Source organism: Schistocerca nitens, chromosome 3 (genome assembly GCF_023898315.1).
Source record: "Schistocerca nitens isolate TAMUIC-IGC-003100 chromosome 3, iqSchNite1.1, whole genome shotgun sequence".
In the NCBI taxonomy this organism is placed as follows: Eukaryota; Metazoa; Arthropoda; class Insecta; order Orthoptera; family Acrididae; genus Schistocerca; species Schistocerca nitens.
In genome coordinates, this window is record NC_064616.1 from 319,970,578 (window position 1) to 319,993,951 (window position 23,374).

Genomic DNA, 23,374 nt, shown 5'->3' on the forward strand with positions numbered 1-23,374 from the left:
TGCCATTTGCCACGTAAGTGCACAGATTTTTTGTTTTTCTTAAGGACTGTGTAAAAGATAGAATAGCATCAGTATACTTTTGTTGTGATTTTGTTCTTTAGTCTTGTGCTCCGATCTACAGCATTACTTTTTCCTGGCTAAGTTTTTTCAATAGTCTGAATGAAAAGATGTGTCAGAATAATGACCAGTTTCAGAAAATTAGAGAGAGAGAGAGAGAGAGAAAACTGAAGTGCTTTTGAGGTATAACATTGTGAGGGTGCCTACCTGCATGATCCATTAAGCTCCAGTACTCATGATGACCAAAGTCTCATAAAACTGTTGTAAACTGTTTTATATAAATCTTGCAAATGATGTACACTACAAGTAACATGGCAATTTTTTCGTATTTATTACCACCAAAAAATACTATGATAAGCATATTTGATTGCACATCAAAATGTTTCTATGCAAGAAGACAGTCTCACTCTCCATTGAGCAGTACCAAAGTGGCAAATACAGTCGCCGTCAATCCTATTCAGATGTAAGGTTTTCAGTACACAGTTTGTCTAATAGTGACATGCTTTGGATAGCAAACACTTACTGCTGTTTAAATAAGTCAGCAGTTCCAAAACATTCTTTATTAGATACTTCATGCAAGATAGTTGTACAGTCACAATCCCCAATTCGAGTATTGTACTGCTTTCAATTGGTGAGTAAATAGAAGTAGACACCAACTTCCTCACATGTGTTTTCCTGACCACATCTCTAACTTTTTACTACAAATATATGTAATACATATTGTGTACTCAACACCAATAAGAGCAGTTGTTGGGCTTTTTGAGTGGATGTGTGCAGCTTTCATAGGCTTGTTATATATTGAAACATAATACTTTTAGCACCAAACATAAGCCACCACCAATGCCTTGTTAGGACCTGATGGCACTGTTGAACGCAGTAGAGAGGTGCATGTTAATTTAGTACAAACAGAACAGTTCACCAACAGCTTGAATGCTTCTTTATCAAACAACAGAAATTTATTTTCACACTCCTTACAAGACTCATCACTTTATTGTACCAATAAGTTTACATACAATAATCACATTACAATCCATAATATTAACAAAAAGACTGATGAATCATAGACTCTGCCCACAAGACTCAATATTTTTGTCATTTAAATTTTTCATAAATGCCATTATTACTTCATTACTACACGAGGAACTAACTTGCTTTTACTAATCGCATTATTAAAATATGAAACATGGTAGTTTAAGCATTAATGATGTTTCTAATAAGTCTAATCACCTACTGTTTGATGCAAGGAGTAATTAGAACACAAAATAATATCCAATTATCTTTTTTTTTTTTTTTTTTTTTTTTTTTTTTTTTAAACAAAGGTATTAATATTTCATAGCATTAATTAACTCAAGTGTTCATACTGGAGTGACTTGGTAAGTGTGTTATCAAACAGCATTTAAGCATTGGTTTATACAATACATAGTAGGTGTACTGCACACTTTGCATTAATACAAATTTTGATACAAGCTGTTTTTCTGGGAGAATGTCAGGAATTTCTTCTCAGTTGGCTTCCGTTGGTGTGAGAGGGACAAACCTTTACATGGCTTCACCCACAGGTCATTGGGAAAATGTCCCCTTTAAAAAACTGACAACAGGGAGAAATTTGGGGATCTCTCTTACACCTGATTTATAATTTATTACAAATTCTTGAGGACATCTTCAGGTTGCTGACTACAGTAGGTTGACAACTGCAGCAGCTCAGTAAGAGCAACCAATTGTTGACAGCATGGGGATGGCAATAGGAACATGGCTCTCCATACTCTTCAGGATCTTGTGATGGTGACCATGTTGTACATGCAACAGATTGTACAACACATATTAATTTCACACCACAGTAAACAACAAGAGGGTCCCAAAAGTATTCACAGACCCATACATTCACACTACACTGGCTTGAAAAATATAAGGGAGAAAGTAACTTTCACTTTGTGTCTCAATGCCAAGTAACATATCTCGATGAAACTATATGTAGAAATTACTACATGACTACAGTACCGAAGGTAACTGAAAGAAATACAATATGACAAACATAAATGATGCTTTCATTCAAAGATAACAGTTTCCCTGAAGTCACCCTCATTTATTATGCTTCCTTGGACATTAAAAAAGACAGGTAACACAGTTCTTAATAGAGAGTGTGATCAAGTATGGTAATGCATGCTCTGCAATGTGCTCCCACGTTAGTCACAAGGCCTGGTAGGGAGTTCTTGTGACAGGATGTCCCATTCCTCAACAAGTGCAGTTGAGAACAGCTGGATGGTCACTGGTGCATGTGACCATACTGCAATGCATCCCCCTCCCAACATACTCAATTGGATTTAAGACAGGAAAGGGCAGGCCACTCCATTTGCTGAATTCCTCCTGTTCAAAGAGCTCCACCTTGGCTGTTCGATGTGGTCACGTACGGCTATCCATAAAAATGAAGTCATGGCCAAACCAAGCACTGGAAAAGAGTACAGTGTCAGAATGATGTTGACTAGTGAGTGTACTGTGTTCAGAGATCAGAAGGCAGTATGCCCCTGCAACATTGTGCCTCCCTCCAGCATAAAAACAAGACCACCAAAACTGTCATGGGCAGTGTTGTTAGGGTGCATTAAGTGCTGCTACCATGAGGCCTCACATAATGCACCCATGAACACTGTCAAACATGATCATTTCAGTATCCTAGTTGCTATGGTATGGAGAGCCATAATGTTGCAACATCATTGCGACACTCAACTCCTTCCAGATGTTTGTCTTTTCAGAAATGCATTTGGCCCTGAATTAATTTTTCTAGATGACAATGCATAGTTGCAGACATTTGACGAATGGGCTGGCCTGCCCATTTCTGTCTTAATTTCCATCTAACGGAGGTGGATGTGTTGAAGAAACATACTGCAGCACATATACATGCACTAACAACCATCCTGCATTTGTCAACTGTGGCAGTGAATGGAAAGCCCTAAAACGACAACAACATACAAAACAAGAGGCCAGCATGGGAGCACTTTGCAATGCATTGCCATCAATTGCAATCACAACACATGTCCTTTATTTTGAAGTGTCCATGGTTCTGCCATCAACTCTAAAAATATAAATATCAATTATGATAAAGTAATGGTCGAAAACAATTTTGTAAAATTTTGTTTCTGAAGAAAAAACATTTCATTCTCAGCTAAAAATCAACGTATTTGCATCTCATAAGCGTGCAAAGACTTTGAGATGTTGCACCATAATGAGAAAACAAGTTTGATTCCTCAACCTAACAACTATTCCGGAATCCGGTGGGAGGGGGGGGGGGGGGGGGGAGAGATCCACTTTCAGTAGCATACTGATTCACAAAAGGGGGAAAGCTTTACACACCAAAGATTGTAAGCAGTGAAATAAACTATGTGAAAGTAACAAATAGTTAATTACAGGTTCTTACACACACTGTTCTTGCCTTTCTTTTATTCTATAAAATATGGCTAGAGTGTGATAGTGCCCACCACAATGCCATGGAATACTGGTTGAGCTGACAGATTTATCTGTGAGGTGACAGACTTATCTGTAGGGAACTTTGTGATCTAAGTGGGTTGATATATGACAATCTGCCCTTTCAACACTGTGCCTCCCACCATCATTTTAGGCACTGTTGTTGGGGTGCATCAAGTGCTCCTACCTTACAACATTGAACCTCCCTCCAGCCTTTCTCCCTGGTGAGCTCTCATTTAAGAACAAAAATTTCGAAATTTCTCATATACGTGTACAGATTTAAAAATGATAATGACTTACAACAGTCTGGTTACATAGCGTAATGGTGAAGGTACTGAACTCTCATGTAGTTCAAATCTCATCATGTACATTCTTTAAAAAACCTGTAAATACGTTTCCTTGCCTGCCAAGGCAAACTGCAGTATTATCACTACTTCTTCTCCAGGTAAGTTTTCCAAATGGGATCCTAACTCCTACCATTTTGAGCATGTACGAACTCCTCACTCTGTGTTCACGACACTTAAAAAAAGAATTAGGATATGTGGTACGCATTTTCATACAGCATAGCAACTAATACATTATTAACGAAGTTACAAGATACATGGTAAACATGTTCTTAAGGTAACACAATACTGTCTTACGTACAACCACAACACTACAACACGCCATATTATTATATAGAACACTTTCCTTACATGTCTTTTTGTAGACCTGCGTGTTTTCATGTGTTTTTAGCCGTCTTGAAATCTGATGTCCCCACCCCTTCATTGCTGTCACCATGGCAAAAGCACATGTTTCATAAGCTATGACTGCAGACACAAATCTACCCGCAAACACTACACGTCTGATCTGTATTTGAACTATGGCAACCGAGATAATTTTCAAAATATGCCACTTGTTTCACAATTTTTATTGGCTAATTATAAGCTGTATCATCATTAGCTGACTGCAAATTGCAGCAAGTATCTTTAGAATGGAATGTTTTGCAGGTTGGTGAAATAAGCATTCGTGTACGTGAAGCTCCTTCTTAGTTCTTGCTTGCTGTAAGATCTACGGTTATAAATCGCGAAAACAGCATTGGTAGAGTGGGTTAACTGTAATTTGAAACTGTGTCTAAGAATTGCAGTTACCAAAAGTAGTGTTCGTAGAAATCACTGATACTGAAAATTCACAGTTTAGCCCATCCCTACTCATAGTGCAGTTCTATTTCCTGCACATTCAGTTTACATGTGGGATACACCTCTGTCATGCTAACAGGTAATGTGCGAGCTGCCATCTACCGATGATGCTAAACAAGTATCACTTGCCATTTCGCAAGTAAGAAATGACAGTAACAAACCTCTATAGCTACAACGTTTTCCATTTTTCTAAGAAAATAGCTATAAGCTCCTGTGGCACTTAAATCTTTGTGACATGCGTACTTCGCACCCAATAACATTTGTGGTAATGTATAGTAGATTTGGCCAGCAAACCAGTTCGTTAGTCCCCCCCTTCCATCCTGTGTTTCTCCCCGCCCAAGCTCTCCCTTCTCCCTCCTCCCTCCTCCCTTCTCCCCACCCCCTTGAGTCCTTTTGTATTCCCGTCCTCTGACTTCCCCACTCCCTGTCGCGTCTGCCGAGCACCCCCCCCACCCCTCTTATGGGTCCTCATCCTCCATTGCCTCCTTTCCCCCCTCCCCCCCTTCACTTTTCCTCACCTTCCCCCCTTTTTTATTTTCCCCATCATCTGTCCAGTTTCCCCCCCACCTGCTCTCAGCTGTGGTATGTCATACTTTAGTGCAGTGTTCCAGTGAATGTTCAGTGTCATTTTGTCTTTTCCTGTGTTGCGAACAGAAACCATGCTGTCGCTGGGTGTGAATTTTATGTCTTTCGTGAACAGAAACCAGACTGTCACCATGTTTTTTAATTGTCTGTCTATTATTTTACCTGTCTGCTTCATATGTATTTCATTAGCATCATCATCCCTTTGTTCTATGTTTTAAGTTATATGATTTCTTCGCCGTGTTACCCTTCAAGTCTCTGGTTTTATCACCTGTTTTATATTATATATTATCTTCACCTCCTTAAAATAAAGTCTGTAGGCTGAAGAGCGGCATACTGAATTGAAATTCAATAAAGAAAAAAAAAGAAAAAAAGTTCATTAGTCATTTGAGGGTTGGATCCCCTCACTTCCTAATCGCAGACTCACACTGCCTGGGCTACACTCAGGGTGTATCTTCACCTTGGAAGAGCCCCAACCATTCCTGTCATATTGTCGCCTGTCTGCACACCGTCACTGCTGTCCGCCTTCCGGTCCTCGCTGCCGCCGCCTGGTCGCTGACTCTCGGTGCTCGCCGCCTCCCGGTGCTCGCCGCCGCCGCCGCCATCGCCGCCGCCTGGTCGGCACCTCCCGGTGCTCGCCACCGCCGCCATCACCGCCACCTGGTTGCCATCTCTCAGTCCTCGCTGCTGCTGTTGCTGCCGCCATCTCCCGGTGTTCGCCGCTGCCCAGTGCTCATTGCTGCCCCCCATTTTAGTACCTTTCATACTTCCGTGACTCCTGTCGCCCATGGGCACTGCCTGCAATCATGGACACCCCCACTACCACCATCATCTACACCCCACCTTCACCTGCCCCACTGTAACATCATGGAATGCTTCCTCAGGGAATAACCCGTATCATCCACCTCCCCTACTCACGGTCTCCTCCCCTTCTATCTCCTCCTCATCAATATATCCCCACCTGTAAGTCACTACTTCCCCTGCTCCTGGCCCTGCCCCTGCTCCTGCCCCCTCTCCCACTCCTGTTGCATACTGAGATGACCTTCCCCTCTTCCCCACCCTCCCCTCTGCAACTACCCCAGCTTCCCCCGCCCGAGTAACTGCCCGCCGTGTCACAGTCACCACCACAGAGCACCCTACCCTCTTACCTGCTGCCACTGCACCACAGGAGGGCGCTGTCACCCACCACCTTCCCATCCATCCCGTCCCTCATCCCTCCTCCCACCCCACACCCGCCAAAAAATCTTCCAAACGCCCCAGAAGTGACCTCTCCTCCACCTCGTCGTCCAAGAAACCACTGCCTACCCCAACTCCCTCCAACCCCACCATGAATACCATCCCCCTTCCCTCCTCTCCATCCCCCTCCCTGTATACCTTCGTCCTAGCCAACCCTGATCCAGAATTCCTTGATGCCCGCACCGTCACCCTTGAAATCCGGAAGTACATTCCTAGTGCACCCCTTACCCAACTTATACCTCGCAGAGACTCTGTTCTCATCAAATCCCCCTCTCCCTCTTTCCATACCGATCTCCACCAGTGTCTTCCCTGCATCACCTTTGGCCCCCATGCATCCCTCACCCCTTTCCTTATATCCTCCTCTCCTCATCAGCTCCAAACCCCTCACCATCTGCCAAACCCCACTGCCGTGATCACAAAACTGAACCCTGTGGTCACGTAGGCTGAGGTGTTGGCGGAACTGAACGCCCACCCCGCCCTGGAAATCTGCTCAGCCCGCTGTATTTACAACTCCTCTGGCCCTACTTTCCTCATGCATATATTTACAGAGTCCACCTCCTCACGCAGGGAGCCCTGATTTTCGACCGCCACCACCCTGTTGACCCGTCCCATTCCCCTCCTCAATCTTACTGCTATCAGCGCTGTCTCCTGTACCACCTCACCCAAAACTGCAAGAACCCCCCCCCCACCTGCCCCCATTGTAAAGCACCCCACTTCCTGAAACAGTGTCTGAACCTCGCCTCCCCCCCTTCGTGCAACACCTGCAAAGAACCCTACCCCACAAGTTCCTCCAAATGTAAAGCCAAACCCCCCCACCAACCCTGAGCTCACTGTCCCCATTCACCCCATCGACCTGCCCATCCACTCCAACAATTCCCTCTGCCCTCCACCTACAGCAGAGGACATCATCCAGTTCCTCACCATCATCCTGCAGAACATCCACCCCTTCCAGTGCCCCCACACACTCTAGCAGATTTCCCTTGCCACCTGCTCTATTTTCCACTTAAACACTTACACCACCTACTCCCACAACCAGGCCGAATTTACTTTCACCTGCCTCTACACCCTCATTTAAGCGCCGCTCTCCCCTTCCCGCTTCTTACCCACCTCCAACCTCCTGGCGCGTCACCAGTATCATCTCCTCTACCTCAACATTCGCTCCCTCCCTGTCAACAGATACCTCTTCATGCAGACCCTATCCCAGCACCAGGTTGACTCCTGCATCCTTAATGAAACCTTCCTCCAACCCCTCCATGTTGTCCGCACCTCCCCCTATCTCCTCCACCGCACTGACAATCCCCTACCCCTAGCCCAAGGCGGGGTCGCCATAGGCCTCCTCAAGCATCTCCCTGTCTGGCCACAATCCCTCCGCAGTGACCCGACTGAACACCTTCTCCTCAGCATTTTTTTTCCCTCCCTCACCATCACCTGTGCCACTATCTATATCTGCCCTGCAGCTCCTTTCCGCTTCGACTTCATTTCCCATGTTGACCGTACCTTCTCCACCTATGTGTTCGCCGCTGACGTCAACATCCACAGCTGTGACCCTGCTACACTTCGGCGGTGGCATCAGTTCCTTGCCACCCTCCATGGTGACCTTGTTCCTCTCCCACAGCACACCCGTCCTGAAAGTAACTCCACCCTCAATGTTACCCTCGCTTCCCCCAACCTCCTTGGTCGCATCGCCATTGACATCCTTGATCTGGTTTGTAGTGACTATCTTCCTGTCCTTCTCGCCATCTCCTCTGCCTGTCCATCCCTGCCACCACCTGTCCCTCCCAAGTCTGTCCATGACTACCGCCATGCCTACTGGGCATCTACTGCCTTACAGGTCAAAAGCCACCCCCTCACCTTTCACCATCCTGCTGACATCACCCATGCCTCTTCCTTCCTTCAGAAGACCATCAGTGACGCAGTGGAGGCTCATGTCCCGACCAAACTCATCCAACCTAACTGCCCTACGCTTCCTCTGCAGGCTGTCCTCCTTCTGCATGAATCCCGCAGGCTCTACCGTTCCTTCCTCTGCACCCGTGACTGGGATACACTCATCCGCCACCAGCAATTACAGCGACACATCCAGAACCTCCTTACAGCAAAGAAACGCCGGGACTGGTGCCAGACATGCACACGCCTTAACTCCACCCTCCCTGTCAACTTCTCCAAGTACTGGTCAGCCTTTCACCACCTTAGTGGTAGTTTTCCCACCCCGCATTACCCAATCCTCCATGACAATCGACCCATTCCTGACAATCTCAGTAAGGCTAACTATTTTGCTTCCCACCTCTCTGAGGTCTTCTCCATTCCTGACGATCCCCATTTTGATTACTCCTTCTTCCCCACTGTCCTTGACTGGACTGACACCTCTGTCCCTCTGCTGGCCCGTAGCTTCCAGTACTTGGATCAGTTACCCCCCTCAGACATCAACACTCCCATCACTGCACACAACATCACACTCGTCCTCCATTCCAAACGCACCACTGCCCCTGGTCACGAAGGTGTCACCTACCGCCACCTCAAGGAATCCCCCCCCCCCCCCATCCTTCTTCCCTGTCCTTGCTACCCTGTACAATGTCCTCTTCTCCACTGGATTTCACCCTAACTTGTGGAACACTTCTCGTGTCCTGCTTCCCTAAACCCAACAAACCCCCTCTGATACCTCTTCCTATCTTCGCATCTGCCTCATCCCCATGTTCAGTAAGGTCTTCGAGACCATCCTCTCTCGCCATATTCACCGCCACCTCCTTCCCCTTACTCAATGTGGCTTCCAGCCTTCCTTCTTCGCAGACAACCAGTTCCTCAACCTTACCAATCTTCTTTCCCTCCAACATAACTCCCGTTGCTCCACTATCTTTGTTTCCCTTGACCTCCAGAATGCCTATGACCGTGTCTGGCACCCCGAGCTCCTCTTCAAACTCCAGACCTATGCTCTCCCCATCAACTTCATCTGTCTTGTTACTTCCTTCCTCCCCCATCATCCCTCCTATGTGACTATCCACAATTACAACTCCTGTACTTTCTATCCCTCTGCCAGCATGCTCCAAGGCTCCGTCCTTTCCCCTCTCCTCTATCTCCTGTACACTGCTGATATGCTCAAACCTCCCCCACCTGTTCATCTCCTCCAGATTGCTGATTACACTGCCTTCCTAGCCCTTTATCCTACCCTTCAACGGTCCCAACGTACTCTCCAAACCCACCTTGACCAATTCACCACTTGGTGCAACCAGTGGTTCCTCCATATCAACCCCTCCAAGATGCAGGCGACCATCATAGGCTGTACCACCCACTCCTTCCATCTCCACGATTTCTACCTCACCATTTATGGCCGTCCTATCCACCTCACTCATACCCTCAAATACCTTGGCCTCCCCCTTGACCTCCACCTCACCTGGACTCCCTATCTCCTTACCATCCAACAGACGCCGCCTCCTGAAACTCCTGTCCGGCGGACAAGGGGTCTGCATCGTTTCACCATCCTTCACCTACAAATCCTTGATCCACCCCATTCTCTGTTATGCAAGCGTAGCTTGGATTTCCACCCCTCCTGGGTTCTATAAATCCCTCCTAATCCTCTAACACCATGCATTCCACCTCACCTTCTGCATCCACCTTCCATCCTCCACGTGCATCCTCTATGACCTCATTCCGTTCCCATACCTTCTCCTTTTCCTTGAACACATCTGCACACTATATATTGTCCACCACAGTGATCCCCCTCACCACCTGATGTCTCCCTTCCTCTCGACCCCCAGCCCGTTGCCGCACCTTTACCATTGTGTCCTACCCTCTCTCCATCTCCACACCCTCCGCCTCCTTTCCCAATGCAACTTCCACCATGTACCCCTTCTGGATGATGAGCTTCGCCCCGATATCTACCCTTCCTACCAACTCTAGCCCCATCTTCCTCCAGCCTCCTCCTCAGGGCTCCCTCTCTTCTCCTGAGCGGCTTTCTCCTCCTGCTCCCCCTCCCTCTCTTGTGCTCCCCTTCAGTTTCTCTGCACTCACTCCTACCTTGTCTTCCCTCTTCATCTCCTGTCCCACCAGTCTCCTGCCTCTTATTGTACCTACTGACAACCCCACTCTTTTCATCCTGCCACCTCCCCTGCTGCCTCTTGCTCTCCCCTCCTTTTCCATCCTCTCCGGCCTCACCCTCGGCAGGTCCCACCTGGCAGTTTTGTTATTCATTGTGTGTGCTCCAAGTTGGTCTTAAGTTTGTTGTTGTGGAGCGTTTTCAATACTGTGGCTGACTTTTAACCTGGTAGTGTGCCTTCAGTGTCTTCTTTGTTTTAAGAATCGCCAAATGTGTTTTTTAACTTTATGTCGACATTTTTTAATTGTCCCCACATGAACGTCTCTGTCTGTGTCTTTTTACTTCCATTATCTCCCCTTACTCTGTTTTATGTCCCCCTTTTTTATCGCCTTACATGTAACATTTTATTCTTGTCTTCGTTGTCATATCAGTTGGCTGAAGAGTGGCAGATTGTGCCACTGACAGCCCTCCTCTGCCTATGTGGGGCAGGGGAATGAAATCACAATAAAGAAAAAAAAAGTGTCAGTTGGCATGTTGCCATCCAGGTTGATGACAATTTTTGGAAGATGTGACCGTATATACACGGTCTGTCCTGCACCAATGAATGTCGTTCGGAGTGGGGAATCAACTTTTTGTAACAATCCATATGGGATGTAGGTAGATGTATAGCCTTTCATACTGGTGTGCACTAATTTGAGAGTTTAATTTCGAAATTTCGCATATTGGTGTAAAGATTTAAAATTGATGAGGCTTACAGTCTGGTTACATAGCGTAATGGCGAAGGTACTGACTAGAGTACTGCATGACCGATTAAGCGAGCACAAAATACAAGATGGGGCAAGCACACCCTAACTGGATAGGCTCCAGGCCCTAGTTCTTGTGACCAGGCATAGAAACCGTGACCAAATGTGTAGCCCATAACTTCAAACACATTACATGTGTCATTATCCGCATGAGACTGCAGACAGTACGGGCTTTTCATTTGTGGTGTGTCTCTCTGTAATCATGCAGTGCAAGGAAGACAGTGCAGTAAGACATAAGATTGAAACCAATGTTCACACATTGAAGAAATGGGAAGGCCTAAAAAGCCAAGTATGGAGTACATTTCTGTTGGTTGTAGACGAAAACAGTAAATCTACTGGGTACGTATGCATAAACTGTTCCACATTATTGTGTTTCCAGTCGGGAACCACTCATTTAAAGAAACACAGTTGCAAGAAACTTCACAAAGATACAGTTCCTTCAAGGATACCGCCAGTAATAAAATATAGTATTACTTCAAAGTGTGTTGCAATGTGTGCTAAAGATAGGAGACCTTTTCATGCTGTTTCCAGTGAAGGTTTCAGAGAACTAGGCCAAGAGTTTATACATCTAGGTGTGCATTATTGGGAAGTTAACATGGCAGATGTCATGCCACATCCCTCTACTATAAGCAGACATGTCAAAGAACAAGTGCCAGCCGGAATGGCTGAGTGGTTATAGGCGCTACGGTCGCAGGTTTGAATCCTGCCTCGGGCATGGATGTGTGTGATGTCCTTAGGTTGGTTAGGTTTAAGTAGTTCTAAGTTCTAGGGGACGGATGACCACAGCAGTTAAGTCCCATAGTGCTCAGAGCCATTTGAACAATTTTTGAAAGAAGAAGCTGATGCAATACAAAACAGCATAATGCCTTCTGTTATTGCAGAAGTTATTAATAAAATATGTGCTGCGACAGTTGATAATTGGACTGGTTTGCATAATAAGGTGCACTATTTGATACTTACAACACATTAACACAGATTGGTCTCTTGTGACCAACGTTTTATATACAACACAAGGACGTTAAGAAGACAGGAGTAAATATTATGAAAGAAATTGAAGAGAGGATGGCTGATTGGGACATTTCGCCAGGCATGTTGCACAGTTTTGTTTTTGTCTCTGACCAGGTCGCCACTGTAATAAAGGCTTTGGAAAATCATGAAAGGATGCCTTTTACTGCTCATTGTATAAACACAGCACTTAGCCATACTTTCGATGAAGATAACTTCTTGTTAAATCATGCCCCGAACATCACATGAACAATAAATGCTGCAAAATGCATTGTGAGGTACATTAAGAAAAGTTGCCTCTGCTCGTGTTAGAAATCACTGTTGAAACAACAGGTCTGCACACGCTGGAACAGCTTGTACACTATGCTGGAGATCCTTACACACTCAGTATAACGAAGTTGCTGCTTTGCTGACGAAAAAGGGCTCTGCTTACAGATTGGAAGGATATCATAACGAGCTCGCACGAGAAACTGCACATTTTTGAGAGCATTTAAAGAGGCCACAGATGAATTAGAAGGCGAAAAAGAACCAACAATCTAGTTAGTTCTTCTTTGGTTTCACACACTGCATCAAACTTGCAGTGTCAATGACACTGACTGTAAGGTGAGTAATTACTGCAGTTAAAAGCACTGTTTCATTATGATACATGATAGATTTATAATTAAGTAGAGTAATTGATGTGTACTAACAGATATTTATTTTTTAACACAAGGTACAAAGGATTAAAAATTGAGCCTTGACTTTCGTTTATGAGAAGATTGTGATCACTTCCAGACATAAAATTGCTATGTTTCTTTGGCCACTTTTCCGTGATCTTAATAAGCTTGAAATAAATAAAAACAGGAAATTCTTAGCAATGTGTGACAAATGTGTGCTACTTACACAGGTACAACATGCAATCTTTAACATAATCATTTTTGCATAGTTAGTGGATAGCGTATTATAGAGAAACGGGAATGTGTCATCACCACCCAGAAAAAGAGATCGTTTCAAGAAATGGTGAAGCAACAGATCATCCACTTCAGATGAAGTAGATCTCTACATTTTAATGCACTCCAGAGATGACGATGACAGCTTTAAGTGGTGGAGCAGACATGAAACGGTTCTGCCAGGCCTGGCTGCAGTTGCAAGACACATTTTATGTATCCCAGCAATAAGCACACCCAGTGAAAGATGCTTTAGCAAAGGCAACATGTTACTAACAAATTGCCACAGCATTATAGTTGGTGGAGGAGTTGGTTGTACCTGTGCTGGCTGGATGTTTGGTTGTCATTTAATGGCGGCAACAGAAGTCCGATTTGGCAGAGCCCATTCTTTCTGAAATATTCAACTGGTGGTGAAGATTGGTGCTAAAGATTGACACACCTCTTCTTCAGTATTCTGTTTATCTCCTGATGTATGAGGTCAACATTCATGATTTCTATCCTTGTTTAGTTGCTGTGACAGTTCTGGTTGCCATAAGAGAGGTATCTCTTCTCTCACTGTCCTATTTCTTTCTTCTGACTTTTTCTGCTTCATTTCCTCCATGCGCTGGCATCATTTCATTAGTTCCTTGTTGTGACAACCATTATCAGAAGAGCTTTGTGCATTTCTTCGGCAAACCCTTTCATCGTGTGTGAGATTTTGTAGGCTTCTGTCTGTGTAGGACTTTGTTGTTTCCCTATGATGTTGGATCATGTTCCTCAATTGCTCTTCTGCTAAGAGGACTAGCTGCTGGTTGTCACCAAATGCTTTTTTCAGTTCAGTTTAGAATTTGTCACAGCTATCAAGTTTCTCATTCTTGGTCTTCAACTGCTGCTGTTCAAGTAAAGGTACACATTTTACAAGTGCATCATATCACCCCACCTAATGTATTTGGCGCCTTGATCAAATCCCTTGAGTCACTTTGTCAGACTTATCAGCGTGTCGAAAAACACTGATGGGTACCTGATGTGTAGCTGACTTGCTGCTGTTATGAAATCCATTGGTATTGTGAGTAGTTATGCACACTTTTGGAATGATGTACTTCTCCTATTCCAGTTCCCTTCCGTTTTGCTGATGGCTTTTATGTTGCCTGATTGGAGTCACATAGATGTGAATGTTGTGAAATACCTGGCACCTACATGAAACAATCGTTGAGTTGTCACATCAACGAACTGCTGACTAAGATTGCGGAGTCATGCCCGCATGTTATGAAGCTTGTAATGCAGATGTGTTGTCACTGTTTGGTTTATTTTGCATTGGGCCAGCAGCTTCTTTAATTTCAGCCTTATTCACTTTGTTAAAGTATTTTTTCAAGTTCTGTGACTTCTCTGTCCATCCTAACATAATAATGATGAGACCATGATTAAACTTAAATATTACAAGCACCATTTAAAATTTAAATCAGAATGTTATAACAATGCTTTTCATGACACTCTCCTGTAAAGAAAGAACTGGATACCCCTGTAGCCACCTTAGTACATACAGTTCAACCCCAGTGACATTATCCAGTGTTCCCACCATAATTCCTTTCTCAATGGACTAAATAAGTGGTACTAAAATGGGGACAATTCTGCAGTGTAAGGGAGTGTTCAAGAGTTTCCTATGTAGATTTGTGATTTTTTCACGAGTTAGCGCTGCTGTACACGCCACGTGTTGTCATGCGGGAGGAGGATATTGAGAATTGGCTGCTGGCATCATTTGTTACAGTAGGCAGCCTTAGCATCAACCAGCAGCTTGCAATATTAGTCCACATTCACTGTCCTTCAAACACGCAGGTAATCAAATATATATACACACCTTTAGAGTCCCAAAACAAAACTACCAGAACTTGCCTAGCAGAAATCAATTCTTGACATTGATGAATACAGGTCTCCAAGTTTTTTCCCCTCCATACTCATCCCCTTGTTATGTGAGGTATAACAGTTACACATATCTCATTTCAGGTCATGATATGGCCCAGAAAAGCTTCTCTTCCTTCTTCTTCCATTGTCCTGTTTGACAAAGAAGGATCAGCTGAGTGATGTTGCATACCTTGGGTTTGTTCATCAGTACTGGTAACATTTTCATACTCTGCTCTTCAGAATCCCAAAGCAGAACGCAGGTTGTGAGCCATCCTGAAATATCCAACACATAATACAAATGTGCCAACACTTGCCACCTAAAATGTAAACAAAATTCATTCTGACAATTACACTGCCAGCGTTCTTTCTCTGTAGATAACTTGTGAACAAGCCTATATTTCGGTTTAACCTGATTAGGAGACCTCACTACCCTTGAGGCCATTTTCTAGGAAGGCCTTCGGCTGTGTGTCTGAGGTATGACTTTTGAGGCTTTATTTATTGAGGCTCTAGTAGTGAGATTCGTCCGACGCGTCCGACGCGTCCGACACGTCCAATTCCGCCTTCATAGAACAACAGTGCAATATATGACAATCTGCATGTATTACATTAAGTCGTGAAATCAAAGCTTCATCTCCAATTGAATATTCATTTGATACAACCCTGTCACTGTTAATGTAAAGAATAAACCTGGCATGGTGATTAAACATCGTGGCTTGGTCATATTTGTATCAAATGAAAATTCAATTGGAGATGAAGCTTTGATTTCACGACTTAATGTAATACATGCAGATTGTCATATATTGCACTGTTGTTCTATGAAGGCGGAATTGGACGCGTCGGATATGGAGGCCACGGAGGAAGTTATTTGCCTTTCGTCGGATGAGGATGAACTGCAGGGTTCGCACTGCACACCCGAGGCGTTGGATACGCTGAGGGACGAATCTCAGTAGACCTTACTTTGGTCGTATGTGCAGATGGCGCACAGAGTATATGCAAGCCGATGGTGTTAGGTTCGAATATGGAAAAATGGGCGCCACTGAGAAATATGATGAGTTTGCCATTAACTTCTCTACATTAAAACATTACGACATTACAGATGAAGTTAATGTTTTTTGCTGACAAGTATGCATCAGTAATTATTAATAAAGTTGTTACGTATGTGTATAGGATTAATTTTGTGCCTCAGTGGGAAGCCGTGAAACCCATCATGCCAATATTTTTCCGTATTCAAATGTATCCAATAAAACGGTATGGGAACTTCAAAAACATACCACCACTTTTGATAAAATCGCGGAAACAGCCTTCTTTTGTTCATGAACTATCCCTCCAAAATGTCACTTGATTTCATACCTTTGTTGACGAGAAAACAAATAGTAATGTTTTTCTCAACAGACAATGGGACCTTACGGTGAGTGTTAAGTCATGTGCATGGCTATCTCCGCCCCCCCCCCCCCCCCCCCGCACGCGCGCAACCTTTCTCTTGTAAGCAGAACTGTAGTGCACCAAGCTGTTCATGTCACTATATGTGTTGTCTGATGAACAAAGTTCAGGTTTATTTGAATTACACTCTTGTATTAATTCTAATATAAACATCACATTGGCAAATGAAAAAGATGACAAATTTTATCTTTGTATATACAGGTTGTAACACTGTTTCTGAGAATACTATCTTCCTATACCCATAGTTAAGCGCTGATATTACAACATTTAATTGATGAAAAAGGACCTTTAACATCTATACTAACTGTAACACCAATATAGGTTTCTGGTAAGCATCTCAATATGAATGAGCTGGTGCACCTTACAGGGTAATTAGAAACTGATGGGGCTTGAGAACACAAACTCTATAGAAAACTAACTCAGACAGTAGATAACTTCATACAAATTCCATTCACCATCCCAAACATAAAACTGGAGTAATTAACACATTTGTGGAGGAGACTAAAAATATTTGAGTCACAGTACTTGGAGGAAGAGCTCAATTATTTAAGAGTTACTTTACTAGCACCATCTGGAGGCCAGTTGTTACAGCAATTACTTGATATGATATTCAGTTGGCACTTGTGTACTGGTACTCATTGGCAAGCTATGTTGTACTGATTCTTAATCTCTATTTATTACTGGTAAGTCATTTTCTATCTAAGCTTACATATCTCACCATTTACTTCTCACATTTGTTCCTCTTTTATACAGATCTGATAATGTCAGTGCTGAAATTCATCATAAGGGAGATCTTTAAATGAAATAATAGCAATCTACATAAAAATCCTACATGGAATACCTTAAAAAAAAAAAAATTCGGTAGTCGCGTAACGACGACCTACTGTCGGGTATGCCGTTCGCCAGGTGCAACTCTTTAGATTTGATGCCACTTTGGCGACTTGCGCATTTCATTATCGTAAGATCACTTAGGTAGTATTGAACCCCATATGTTCTTGCATTTTCTTCACAAAGTTCATTTTCAACAATTTTCTTTTCCAAAGCACATTGGTGATGCTGATGTTTATCAGACTTCACTATTTCATGTTATGTACCACAATATGCCAGTCACATAGTTTATTAGCACTACTTTCTAAATTCTCTTTGTAAACTCATTTTATGTTTTCAGTTTTACACACTGCTCTGTACATACTACCTGGATGAGGAGCTATGGTCTTCTTCTATAGAACTTCTACGTACCTGTATGTTCCTGTCACATGCACAACCTTCACAGTAATTACCAATTAATTGTTTCAAATCTTAATACAAACACTAATATTAATATAAAATATATACAAGAGGCAAATCTGGAAGAGACAAAATTATTTAACTTTTCTTTCCCTATTCCTCCATGGTTAGTGACACCTTCACATAAGTAGCTTTAGATGTAAGTGTGTACTATTTGATATTCTCCTATTAAGTTCACAGTATCTACTGATCTGGTTGTGTCAGTTATGTTTGCAGCTCATGTTCCTTCCATTGTGTGTTTTTACTTACCTTTATAACTCACCTTCCATGGCTTGGTGCATAGATCATACCTTCTTCACTTCTGTATTTCTGTCAGCACACTAGCCTATGCTAAAAATTGTATAAAAATTTGGTTCCTGCCCCTCACTACAAAGTTCTTGGCTGGTTCTTCTCAAGTGGTTTGTACTTCTACTCTTCTGTAGGTTGAAAGTGGTTTTCCTTTCCAGTTCCAAAGTTTAGACCTGCGCACTCATATAATTCTCACAAAATTAAAGGTAAAATTACACTACTGTGCTTAATGGTGTTTGTAGCTTTCTATATGTTCCAAACATTTATTCCTTATTGGCGTTGAGAGTAATAGTAACGCTGAAAGTCACATTTATGAATACACAAAGAAAAATCTACTTTTATCCATTCCTCTATTCCATGCCTTTAAGAGGTCAATTTTTTGCCCAGTCCCTTGAACATCTTGATCAACCAGTAGTAAAATACTTGTTGCAATCCGTGTACATAGACTATGGATATCCCTATTACTTAACCTAACCTACAGTGATCTTGACTGAAAATTACAAGTATGTTTTTCACTTTTGATCTGCTAGTCACAAAAGTATCCTAGCCCAATTTCCTTTCTATAATCCAGTGCCATTTGCCACGTAAGTGCACAGATTTTTTGTTTTTCTTAAGGACTGTGTAAAAGATAGAATAGCATCAGTATATTTTTGTTGTTGCGATCTTGTTCTTTAGCCTTGTGCTCCGATCTATAGCCTTACTTTTTTCTTACAATTTTTTGGTCTTAGTATTACTCGCTCTAGCATTTTCGATTGTCTGAATGAAAGGATGTGCCAGAATAATATCCAGTTTCAGAAAATTAGAGAGAGAGAGAGAGAGAGAGAGAGAGAGAGAGAGAGAGCTGAAGTGCTTTTCAGGTATAACATTGTGAGGATGCCTACATGCATGATCCGTTAAGCTCTAGTACTTGAGGGAATATGGTGTAGTTGTAGGTAAACAACTAGAATTCTCTCATATACAGATTTATTCTCACTTAGCTTCTACACAGATACAAGTCCGGAGGCTAACTGCCGTTAGCGTCCAACATCCTCCCCAAAGCCCTCTCCTCAAAGATAGCACACTTGCGCACAGAACAAATATCGATATTTATGACGCTCTACGCCACATAGCCCAGCCCCCCCCCCCCCAGTATGGAGTACGTCCCTGTGAATTGGGGGGGGGGGGGGGGGAGAAGTTAGGAAGAACGCACAGTTCTTCTGCATCAGGCGGAAGCGGTCGACTGGTAGGAGACCGGGGGGGTGAAACCCGGTACGTCGACGGTGAAGTCAGCAAGCGACGCCGGCGGCTGAAGACGACGTCCCGTCCTGGAGTGGAGGTGTAGCACTTCGTCAGCCGGCAGACTGAGAATCACCTTGCCAGAAGGCCTAACAAAGGCACGCAAATTGCCACACGCAGCACTTCTGCTCAATTTAAAGTGGCGCACCACACGAGATTCTGCACTTCCTCCCTCAGTATTGTCACACGCGAGTACCACACACACCGTATCACCATCTACGACAACGGACAATTTATGTACGTCATCAGGGTGCACATGTGTTGTGAATTCTTGGATGGCACCTGTACGAGTAATGGTAGGGAGGCAGGGAGGTGTGGGAAAGCCATGGCAGGGGGAAGCATCTGCTAAGAGGGGGGGGGGGGGGGTGGCAGGTGCACTGGACTGTGCAGGAGACAACCTCGGGCAATCAGCTGACAGACGAGGGAGCGTGACCGAAGGCAACGAGGAGCCAGCGTGGATTGAACGGCGTGACAAAGAGCTGTCACACGAAGATGGTAACACAATGGTAGAATCCGAGTGGTTGGCAGTTCGACTGTGAGGGCTGTGAGGAGTGAAGCCCCGAAAAGATTGGCCACTCGAATTAGATGAATGCGGAGAAGGAGCAGTGCTCGGCAGAGAAGCACGCTGTGGGGAATCAATACCCAAATGCATGGTGTGGGAAGATGGATGGCTGCTCGAAGCAGGAGTGGGAGAAATAGGGTCAGAATCAGGGAGGTTCACCTGAGGCTCAATGAAAGTTGGTTTCACTCGGTTGAGTGAGACCATGGTTACAGAGTCTTTTATGAGGAGATCCATGTTATTCTCAGAGCGTTTGACGACCTTGTAAGGACCTGTGTAGGGCGACTGAAGCGGGGCTTTGACTGAGTCGTCTCTGAGAAACACGTACTCACAAGAGTCTAGCGTGCGCGGTACGTACACGCGTGGAGGTGTATGAGCAGCCAGAGGTGGCGGCTGAATTTTGCTGCAGTGCAAGTGCACCCGCTCGAGAAGTGAAGGGAGTTCAGAGGGCGGTGGAAGTGGGGTCGGAGTGAATAATTCTCCAGGCAAAACCAGAGGTTGGCCATACACAAACACAGCTACGGAACCCTTGAGGTCTTCCTTGAAAGTCACACGAAGGCCAAGGAGCACGAAGGGCAGTGCCTCTGTCCACAGTGAGTCATGGCAACGCAGGGCACACTAAGGTGCGATGCCATCGCTCCACAAGCCCATTGCTTTGGGGGTGGTATGCAGAAGTATGAATTTTGACAATACCACACATTTTACATAAGTCAGAGAAAACTGAAGACTCGAATTGTCGCCCCTGGTCAGTGGTGAGGTAAACAGGTGAGCCAAATCTAGAGATCCATGAATCTAAGAATGCTCGACTTACTGTCTTGGAGGTAATGTTCGGAATAGGCACAGCCTCAGCCCACCGAGTCATCCTGTCAATAGCTGTAAACAAGTAACGGAAACCCTCTGAGGGTGGCAAACGACCTACGAGGTTGACATGAACATGGTGAAACCGGCCTGGCGGTTGGGCAAAACAGCCAAGGGGTGGAGAAGTGTGCCTGGAAACTTTGTTCTGTTGACACACCATGCATGCCCTTGCCCAAGACTGACAGTCACGGCACATGTCTCTCCAGACAAACCGTTCAGTTACCAGACGGGTGGAAGCTTTGACACCGGGGTGTGCTAATGCAGTTTACAGAGTTCACAACATTGTTGTTAACGTGCGCAGGCATGGGAACACCAGATTGGCATGGACTGACCTTGTCTGTAGCCGACGAGTCGTCTGCTTGTAGTGCCGCGAGGCGTTGTGTGGAGGCCAACTCATTGTGTATGTCGCAGAGATGCAGCAGCATTTCCTTACATTCCATCCGCAACTTCGAAGACTTGGCGCACTCCACTAGCCACTTGTTTGTCCAAGATTGCAGCTCCAAGGATAGGTTTACACACTTCTTAGCACAGCACACATGTTTGGTGTTAGCCGAACTGTCACTCGGGGAAGCGAAAGGAATATGTTTGTTAAGGGAGGGGTAAAACACAGTATTTTGCACAAAATCTAGTGAAAACTGATAGTGCTTGAGGAAATCAATTCCGAGAATAGGCTCTTCAATTGTTGACACTAGAAACGTCCATTCCAGCTTGCACTCTGACGAAAGTTTCACTGTATACACAGTGGAGCCTGAACACTGTAGGGTAGACAAGTTCACTGCATGAAGTACTATTTTGTGTGGTTGCACTTTATTGGTTGCTAGGCGAACCGGCAGCAAAGAGATGTCTGCGCCAGTGTCTACCAGAAAACATACACCTGATTGTAAATCGCGAACATAGACTCGACCACACTTACTGTTATTGTCCGAAACGGAGTGCAACGTGGTACCCGTTGTTTACATCGCAGGAGGTGGCACCGTAGCCTACCTGCGGTTGGAGTTTGGGTAAGAACACGGTGACTGGCATTTGCAAGCTTGCTCCCCGAATCTCGCGTGGAAGAGACAGTAAGGTTGGGCGGGCCTGTGCTCCTGTGGGTAGTTGCTAGGTGACTGAGTATGTGCCCCAGAGTCTTCCACAGAGGCCGATGCACTGTCGTTGCGGGGAGTTGAAGGTGCAGGCAGGGCGGCTAGTTTAACAAACTTGTTATTAGCAGCACCAGACAAGGGCGTGGCATCAGAAAGCGTCTTAGTGCGGTCACGTCCAGAATGCAGTGCACGGAGCTCACGTTGCCTGGCGGAGTATGCTCTGTCGGTGGCGAGTAAACGTTCATTTACTGGCCTATCTTCATACGCAGAGATTGCAGTCTGGACAGGCAAAGGCAGCTTTTCAGTCCAGATTTCTGCGAGCGTGTCATCAGGCATAACTTGCTCATCGACGAGAAGACTGATGCACCGCCACAGCTGGGACGGAGACCTGTCACCAAGACGCTCTTCGTAGATGAGCTGTCGCACATTTTCTCTTCTGGTTTTAGAGACGCGCTCCAATATCGTCTGTTTCGCCACAGCATACTTCCCTGCTAGCGGAGGTGCTTTGACCAGATCGTAAATTAAATCGACGCGGTCGTGAAGATGGTTCATGAGGCAGGCGAAGCGTGCGTCGTCGTCCAAAGCACAGACATTGAATGTTTGCTCAACCAGGTTAAACCAGAACTCCGGGTGAGCGGGTTTGAAGTCTGGTAATTTTGGCAGATTCGGCACTGCCGTCACTGAGGAGGTGCGCCTATTACTTCGGACGGAAGTAGAGCATGCAGAAGATTGCGAGTCAGAATTATTGGCGTCCCATAATGTGGGAATCGCGAAATTCACTTGACGCTGGGGGGGGGGGGGGGGGGGGGGGGGTGCGGCTGAGAAGCGATTGACGCTCAAACGGTGTGAGGATCGTAGTCAAAATGTGCATTCTCATTGACATGGTAGCTCGGAGAGAAGCCACAAGTGCTTAATTACTCCGGTGAATGTCCGTTATGCACACAGTATTCACTCGACCATGAGTGGTGGGGCTGGTTGTAGATGTCGGAGTAATTACTGCCCAGCACAGAATTGTTGACTTGATTAGAAGCAACACAAGGATCCCACACACGTCCACTAGGATGCACACACTGTGTGATATTTGCTGTTTCGCCAGCATTGAACACCAGTTGACTAGCTGGCGGGGAAGGATACACACGTGGCGGGAGCTGATTCGAGTTTGAATTTACTACTGGATTTTCCAAAGTAGCAAAACCTCGCTCGATGCCACGAACTGTATTGAATTCTGTGCTCGACACAGGAGTAGAAATGTTCCGACAAACACTCTGTGGAGAACACGTGGGAAGGTCCAGGCTAACAAAGCCAGAGTACATGACCGTTGGCGGTTGGAAGGAACTGGCGGCACTCTAATTCCACTGCATGTTCTGGCTGAAGGATTCCAAAGATTCTTGTGGCATGTCGACTACGACGGCAGGAGTGCTGGAGAGATGTTGCTAGAAT